Here is a 9,374-nt window from a genome sequence, read left to right on the forward strand (position 1 = left end):
TACCTTGAAGCTCTGTGTAGAAGGAAATCTTCTGTCATCCCTCATAATGAGTAATAGCATTCAGCATAGTAAATATTAGTGCAGGGCTATGTGGGGAATTTCCTTTCTATGTGAAAAATAGTCAGAAAATTTCCCACAACTTCAGGATGCCTTTGGTTAAAGGAGCTAGTGCAGGATACTGATATGATTGTCTATAAATGTGGCCCATAGCTTTTTAATTGCAGACTCTGCCCAAGAACCATCAGGCTAGGTTTGATTCCAAAAATTGCTGTCTTGTTCTTAGTAGCTGTACATTTCCGGCCTGCTGAGATTACTATGTTCATTTTGTTTTTCTCACATATAAAAAAGCCATTAAAGATTTATTGGATAACATACTCATAAATAAGTGGTAAACATTCGATATTATATATCACATGAAGAAACACATGCAGATTTTTATATTTTTATTCCCTCCTTAGCATATTTCTTAAAAAAACGTATCAAACATGAAAGAAACGTATTTACCCAGAGATACTGCTGCATCTTTTTAGCAATCATAACAAACAGTTTGCACAGCTATTTTAACTTGTTTTGATGGACTAATTGGTACTTATGACAAAGATTTCTAGTGTAGTTTATTATTTTGTAAAGTTATCCGCAACAATATGTGGAAAACATCTTTGTGATATGAGAAAGATCAGGATTTAACCCTGAAATATCTGAATTGAGATATTTCTGCCCTAACCTTTCATATTCATGTGTTTACCACAAATATTTCTACACTCTTTTCTCAATGACGTGGTGCTAAATATATATGATTTTTACAAAATCAAATGTATCATGTGCCATGCAGTCCTTTATGTACTTGTCATACCCCTATAGTTTCTAATCGATCACAGCGCCTCACAAACAAAGTCTGTGTTTTCTCATCTCTGCTGCTATGTAAACAACATTTGAATGACTTAAAAAATTGACAGATAAATGAAGCTTTAAAAGCACTTGGCTGTTTAAGAACTGAATATCAATAAGTGAGTGAAAAGACCCTAAATAGCCAAAATTTTATTGGCTATTGACTTTATTAAACAAATGAAGTCAAAGGAAGTTTACTTCCTGATTTGAAAATTTACTATAAAGATACAGATCTCAAGATGGTGTGGTACTGGTGTAAGGATAGACTTATAGAAAAATGGAACAGAATTGAGAGTCTAGAAATAAACTCTCATATTTCTGGTTAAATTAAAATTTCACAAAGGTTCCAAGGCAATTCATTGCAAGAAAGAATAGTCTTTTCAACAAAATATGCTGGGAGTATTGGATAAACGTGTAAAAAGATGGAATTAGATGCTCACCTCACACTACAGGCAAAAATGAACTCAAAATGGATTAGAGATTTAGATGTAAGAGCTGAAAAAATCTTTTAGAAGAAAACATAGGAGAAAATCTTTGATAACTTGGTTAGGAAAAGATTTCTTGAATATAATACCAAAAGCGTGATTCATAAGAGAAAAGAAGGATCAATTGGACCTCATCAAATTTCAAAATTTTTGTACTTCAAAAGACATCATTATGAAAATGAAAAGACAAGCCAGTGACAGGGAGAAAATGTTTGCAAATCATATATCTGATAAGGGATGTGTATTTAGAATATGCAAACAATTCTTACACCTCAGTAATAAAAAACCAACCAACCCAATTAAAAATAGGCAAAATATTTAGGTAGACATTTCACGAAAGAAGATATATGAATGTCTAACAAGCACACGAAAAGATTCTCAACATCATTAGTAGTAGAGAAATGCAAATTAAAACCATAATGAGTACCATTTCATACTCACTAGAATGGCTATAATCAAAAAGGTACACAACAAATGTTGTCAAGGATGTGGGGAGTCAAGGAGCCTCCTACATTGCTGGTGAGAGTATAAAATGGCATAGCTAACTCAAAAATAGTTTGGCAGTTTTGTATAAAGTTGTATATATTTACCATACAGTTCAGCAATTCCGTGCCTAGATATCTACCCTGGATAAATGAAAGCATATGTCCATGTTAAAAAATTGCATGCAAATGTTCAAAGCATCATTATTCATAATAGCCAAAAAGTGGAAACAGTGCATATGCCCTACAACAGATGAATAAAGAAAATGCAGTATATTCACACGATGGAATACTATTCAGCAATAAAAAGAAATGAAATACTGATATATGATACAACATGGATGGACCTCATAAATATTATTCTAAGTGAAAGAAGCCATACTCCCAAATGTGTGATTGTATTTACATAAAATAATCCAACAAAGGCAAATATATGAAGATACAAAGTAGACTACTTGTTGCTTCGGTCATGAGATGTGGCGTGAAGACAGGGATTAACAGCTAATGGGCATGAGAGATATTACTGGTGTGATGAAAATATTCTAAAATTGGATAATAATGATGTTTGCCCAACTCAGAAAATTTACTAAAAATCATTGAATTGTACACTTAAAATGTGTGAATTATATAGTATGTACATTGTACCTCCATAAATTTGTTGAAAAATGGTAAGTGAACAATTAATACAAGTAAAATCTAGGTCTATATGTCATCTTGATATCCACTTGGGTTTATTGTTAGAATTTTCCTGTAATCTTAGTATTCCTACTCCTGATGGCCCCCAACCTCCATCAGAACACATCTCTACTCACCAACAAACTAGCTCTTTATTTGCAGGATACAGCTATGGGCCCAGGGCAGAATATACCCTGGGCAGCTAGAAGATGAATAGAATCTTCCTAAAACATAACTAATTGTCATGTTGCAACTGCTGGTGGGCCTGAAATACCCTCCTCTTCTAATTTTCTCCTACTCGTATTTTCGATATCAGCTCAAACCATACATCCTCAGGGAGCTCTGCCTTCTGGATTACCCACCCTTCCCTGCCTTCACGTTCATAAACCAGTCCTTTTGTTTCACCGACCTCCTACTGTTTAGATCTTTGCTTTGTTCCGGCCAGTGATGCCATTTGTTAGATTAATTTTAGCACAGTAATTCTCTAATATAGTATGATTAAGAATTGATTAAATACTAATTACATGGGACCTTGTTAAAAATGTAGATATCCAAGTCTTACCTATAAGACTCCTAGTGGGTGGCTTAGAAATAAGTGATTTTGACAGACTCCTATGGTGCTTCTGTGTATGTAGTATGTAGACCACACATTGTTTTGAGACAGAGATACATTGCTGAGGATGAAATCCATCAGAGAATTTTTTAATGTAATTTTTTAAAGCCAATTTTTACATATAATTCTCCAACTTAGAGCACTCAATCCAGTCATTTTTTATTAAATTTACCAAGTTGTGGAACCATCACCATAAATCAGCTTTAGGACATTTCCATCACCCTGATAAGATCTTTCACGTCCATTTATTGCTAATGTCTTTTTACTGTTAATCTCCATTTCCAGTCTTCACACCCTGCTCTAGGCAACCACTAATCTGCTTCCTATTTCTATAGATTTTCCTTCTCTAAACATAAAAAAATGGAATTATACAATAGATTGTCTCTTCTGTCTGGCTTCTTTCACTTAGTGTAATGTTCGACAGTTGGTTGTTTAAGAACTAAATGTCAATGGTAAGTGAAAGAAAAGACCCAGAATAGCCATGTCATGACATGTATCAGTGGCTTGTTCATTTTTATTGCTAAATAGTATTCCATTATATTGGTATACTACATTTTGTATATCCATTTGTTAACTAATGGACATTTAGGTTATTTCCAGTTTTTGGCTATTATGAGTAATATTGCTAAGAATATTCATGCACAAATATTTGTGTCGATATACATTTTATTTTTTAGTTGGGTAGATATCTCAGAATGGAATTGCTGGGCCTTATAGTAAATTTGTATTTAACATTATAAGGAACTGCCAAACTGTTTTCAAATTGGCTATATAACATTTTATACTTCCCTCACAGTGTAGGAGGCTTCCCAAATTCTCCATGCTCTAGCCAACACCTGTTGTTGTCTCCTTTTTGATTCTAGTTTTTCTAGCAGGTATGAAATGGTATCTCATTGTGGTTTTAATTTGCATTTTTCTAGTGATTGATGACATGGAACATCTCTTCATGGGCTCATCAGTCATATATTGTTTTTGGTGAAATGTCTGTTCAAATCTTTTGTCCTCGTTCTGATTCGATTGTTTGTTAATGGTGTATTTGAAGTGCAAAAGTTTCAAATTTCGAGAAAGTCCAATATGTCAAATATTTTTATGGATCACGATTTTGGTGTTGTGTTTAAGAAACCTTTACCTAACCCAAATTCTCAAATATTTTCTTTTCTATCTTCTAAAATTTTTGTTGTTTTGGCTCTTTAAGTCTATGATCTATTTTGTGTTAATTTTGGGGTATGGTGTGAGATAAGGATCTAAGCTCTTTTTTTTTTTTTTTTTGCAGGTGGATATCCACTTGTCCAAGAATCATTTGTTAAAAAGGCAAATGAATTTGCTATGTATAAAAAAGAACATTTCAGTCCTTATGACAATACCACACTGTCTTGATAACTAAAGTTTTATATCAAATTTTAAAATTAGGAAGTCAAAATCTTTCCACTTTTCTTTTCAGAATTGTTTGGCTATTCTAGGCCTTTTGCTATTTCATGTATATTTTAGGATCATCTCATAAATATCTGCCAAAAACCCAAAAAGAACTGCAGGAATTATGATAGGTTTTACATAGAATCTACAGATCCATTTCAGGTGAATTGCCATCTTAACACTACTGAATATTCTAATTCATGTACATGGACTGTCTTTCTAATCATTTAGAAATTAATTTCTTTCAGCAATGTTTGTAATTTTTAGGGTACGCCTTCCTAAGTACGTTACATGTACCACCTCATTGTTAAATGTGTTCCTATGTATTATACATTTTTAAAATCTCATCTGAGTATTTGAGGTCTATCATTATCAGACATAGTTTTAAAACTGTAAACCCAGATACTAACAGTGGTTATGTCTGATAATGTAATAACAAGTGTAATTTTATTTTTAAATTTTTGTCCATATTTTAAAAATTTGTCAGAAAGTTCATGAATCTCTTTTTAAGTTAGTGATGCCCTCCCAAACATAAAAAATCATCAATATAAAAAAGAGAACATATGAAAGGGAAAACCTTAACAGTAATAATTAAAGCTGTTATATATTACACTCTTACTGTGTACCAGGAATTTTTCCTAAGAACTTTACATGTATCACCTCATTTAATCATCTCAGTGACTTTATAAATTGTCAATTTTCATGCCCATTTTATTGATTTGGAAACTGAGTCCCAAAGCAGTTAAGATACTTGCCCAAAGTCTCAAGGCTTATAAACGGCAGAGTGGTAATTTGAACTGGCTGTATATCCTATGCCTTGACCACTTAATATTGGGAAAAATCTATCAAAATATTAATAGTAAATATCTCTGGGTAGGTTATGATAGATATTTTTAATTAAAAATGGCTTTCTGAATTTTCTAAGTAAGTGTTAGTACTTTTCTAACATGAAAAAAATATTTGAAAGTACCCCAAAATAATTCAGTGGTAGACTCTACCACATGGGATGGTCTTGCTTACCTGATAGATCATTCTGAAATTCAGTCACCAGTGGTGACCCAATGAATGAAAATATTTTATCTTTCATTCTCTATGAAATACCTATTCTATTACTGTAATCAAAATTTCACACTTAGATCTTGTATTACTTTATCAAAACCATAGGCCATTCCAATAGCAATTTCAATAGTGTAGCAAAAAGAAGTGCTCATTCACATATTCAGGTAAATATAACATAAATAAGGAAAGCAAAGGAAATTCAGATCTCTTGAAATAAATTTTTTTTTGAAAAATACATACAACTCATTTTCTTTTATTCATACACCTTTAAATGAATTCCTATGTAACATTTAAATTGACATTTTCACTCAGGTTTCTTCTGTTTCTTCTGTCTTGTTAGTGAACAGGCTTTTTAATGTCCCAAAGTCAGAAGGTCATTAGGAAAGCCTTGTATCCTATAATTAAAAATTGCTATCCCTTTAGCTGTTTAGCTCAGCAAAGGCATAGGGCACAGTGTCTTTTAGAGACATTCCTCTTGAGATGGAAATAAAAGATTTTGACCTTTTATTGCAGCATTCATGAGTCGGAAGAACTTCATTTATTTTAAGTAAAGAGCAAATGGAGCATTGCCTATTTTCAGTAATTCGAGAGCGACTGGAGTCACCTATAACTTTCTAGTCAATAGTTTATAATGTTTTCCATGAGAAAACTGCTATATTTGTCTTTGAAACATCAGTGACTTTTAGCCAGCAATTTGAACACACAAACCCACACCCATACACACACACACACACACACAACTATATGACCCCAGTACAGTCACTGGTGAACTATAGTTATAAAGAACACACTGCCCTCATGTGTGAAAATTTTCCTCCTCCAACTGAAAGGACATATTCTTAAAAAATGAGAAATAATTCAAAAAAGACTCTTAAATGTAAAATAATTAGCGTCTTGGGGCTCCATCAAGTTCCATGTTTAAATGTGACAAAAAGATGGCTTAAATTCTCTTTGATATTAAATCAACTCCAGAAGCACAATGGTATCAGCTGACCCAGCTTGCTCATATAGAAAATTAAGTGCATGGATAATCTCTGCACCTACTTTTATTTTAAAAGGAAAATTTAGGATAATAATTGAAAACTGATAAGAAAAGATTTTGTTACTTCCACTTTAGTCTCCAAGTCACACTTTGAAGCCGTATGTAAGTACTTAGAAAGCTAAGTTCCCTCTCTGGTTTGTTTAGACCACGTGGAATTATGGACACCTAAAAATTATGTATTATCAAAATTGATTCACGAGGTGTTTGAATTGAGTCTGTACAGTGCAAGAAGAAGCAAATCTTAGTATGGTGACTTTAGTCACTAGGATTCGCCACTGCCTCTCTAAACAATCGATATAAATTGCTGCATAATTAGCCCAGCTGCAATAACCCATCGATCACGAAGACAAGCTGCAGAGAACCAAAACCATCGATTGTGCCAGCTGTGGCGCACTTTGTTAACCATGTGCAGCCCTGGATGTAAACACTGGGGAAGAAAAGTCTGCCATGTGGTTTGTTTCTGCGCTGAAAAAGAGCGTGGCAACAATTAAAGAGGAAATTCAGAACAAATAGAAACATTTGTTTTTAAAGGTTTGAAAGTATACAGGGCGGGCTTGGGAGCTGAGCTATGTGAGGGGTCAAAATTTTCTTTTACTGCCGGTCAGAAAGACAGAGTCAATTAACGCCTCTCCTAGTCAGGACCTTCTAAAAAGAAGAAAGAATGACTTAAGGATGGTAGTGATAGTGGGGGAGATGATGTGTTGATTTCAAAAACAGCGTGGAAAGAGAAATTCTGAGTGATATTAATAACTTGTGAAAATTATGTAATTTCAGAAGGCTAACCTGGAGCAATCCAAAATTTACTTTTAGAATCAGACGTGTCAGACACATTTACACAAAACCAATTTCCTGACTCATCGAAGATAGAAACCTTGGAACTATATGCTGAATATCTAATCTCCAAAAAGTATATAATGGTTGTTTTAGAACAAAATGCCTATTTTATTGGTGGCATAAGTAACAACAAAAATCTCAAATAGAGCTAAAACAGAGCTCCCTACTCATACCGTGTTTGACCCGATATAAACTACGAACAAGATCAAGAATAAAATTCTGTAATGGCCAGTTATTAGGAAGATTCAACATAGGTGGTCAAAGCTACCATTTCCTATGAGGTCCTTTTAAATTCTGCTATGATCAGTGTAGAAAGATCAGGAGGTAGTGAGGGTACATGTGATCTTTATGTGACTCACTGATAGGAAAAAAATGTTTATGAAATCTAATTATATACAGAAAGAAGCTACATAATTCATTTTGTACTAGATTCTTCAGAAAAATCTTAAGTTCAAACATAAAAACCCCAGAGTCAAGGAGTTTGGAAGAAAAGAGATCAGCTATTTAGGGTAAATCTGGTTAACTGCAGATGACTGATCAGCACAATTAATATTTTTTTGGGAACAAGAGGAAATCTTTGAATCAGAAAAGTATACTGTCTTGTACATGTACTTGATTTAAAAGAAAAAGCCAAGATATTATTTAGCTCCTGGATATGAACTTGATAAATATTATTATTAGTAGTAAAAGATATGGACCTCTTGGAAAATTTGGAATTGTAATCTATTTAGATTGATGTCATTAAAAATTCTTTATCAATATATCATGAGATTTGATGCAACGTGTTCAAGTCGACAGCATTGGGACTGGATATATTGATAGAGTCATAGGCTCTTCTATGGAGCAAGCACTATGACGAAGACAGCAGCAGGAGCAGGAAAAAGTTCAACCTAGTAAGCAAAAAACTGCATGTAAAAAGTGTGACAGGAGAAGCAGATAACAATACTCCAGGAAAGTAGTTCATATTGAGGAGGAGTTTTAATACCAAATAATGGGAGGGGCAATATTTGTTTAATAGATGGAGATGGACAATCTAGGAGCAGTCAATGTACAGACCATGTGACAAGACAGGCAGGTTGGCATCAGGAAATCTTGTCAGCAGGTAGTAGGGTTCCAATCACAGGAAGCCCCCAAGAAGAGGACTATGATGGATATCGCAGACTAGTTTGCTCAAAATGGATTCCCACCGCTTTCTAGAGTGATCTCCTATACTTCTGGGGCTGGTGAGCTAAATTCTACATTTTCCATATTTCTGAATGTGATTTACATTCTACCAACCATGTACATTTACATAAGACTTAACTCCAGAACTGAAATGAGAGTAGAGGGAAACATGGCACGAGGCTCCTATTTTTGCTGGTGCAGACTGAAGTGGAAGTGCTTTGTCTTGAGCTAGCAGCTGTCATCATGACTTGATTCTTCAGGCAGCTTCCTGATTATGGCCAGGGCAAAAACAGTTCTGTATCACGACTTGAGTTATTTCTGGAAAATCAGACTAAAGTCTTTTTGGTTTATAAGCAATTTTATAAACCATTTGATATCCCATAAAACAAATTCCTTTCTGCTGACACAATCTAGAGTAGGTTTTGTTCTCTATAATTGAATCCTCACAGGGTAATTACTGGCTATAATGGTTGCAAGCAACAGACTCAAAGAAATGAGACTCTAAGATTGGTTAGCTCACCAATTTGAACTGAGGGCAGCTAGCATTCTGCTAGTATCATAAAACAGACACTAGTACATACTGGTGACATATTAACTGAAGTCATCACCCGGGCTTGTTTAGAATAAGAAGCCTATCAATGACAAGGTTTTGGTGACTTAAGTGATGCTGGTTATTACAGGAAAAATAAGGATGCAAGGATTGTTGTGGGGATGTGGGG

The sequence above is a fragment of the Equus caballus genome, chromosome 2, assembly GCF_041296265.1.
Source record: "Equus caballus isolate H_3958 breed thoroughbred chromosome 2, TB-T2T, whole genome shotgun sequence".
In the NCBI taxonomy this organism is placed as follows: domain Eukaryota; kingdom Metazoa; phylum Chordata; class Mammalia; order Perissodactyla; family Equidae; genus Equus; species Equus caballus.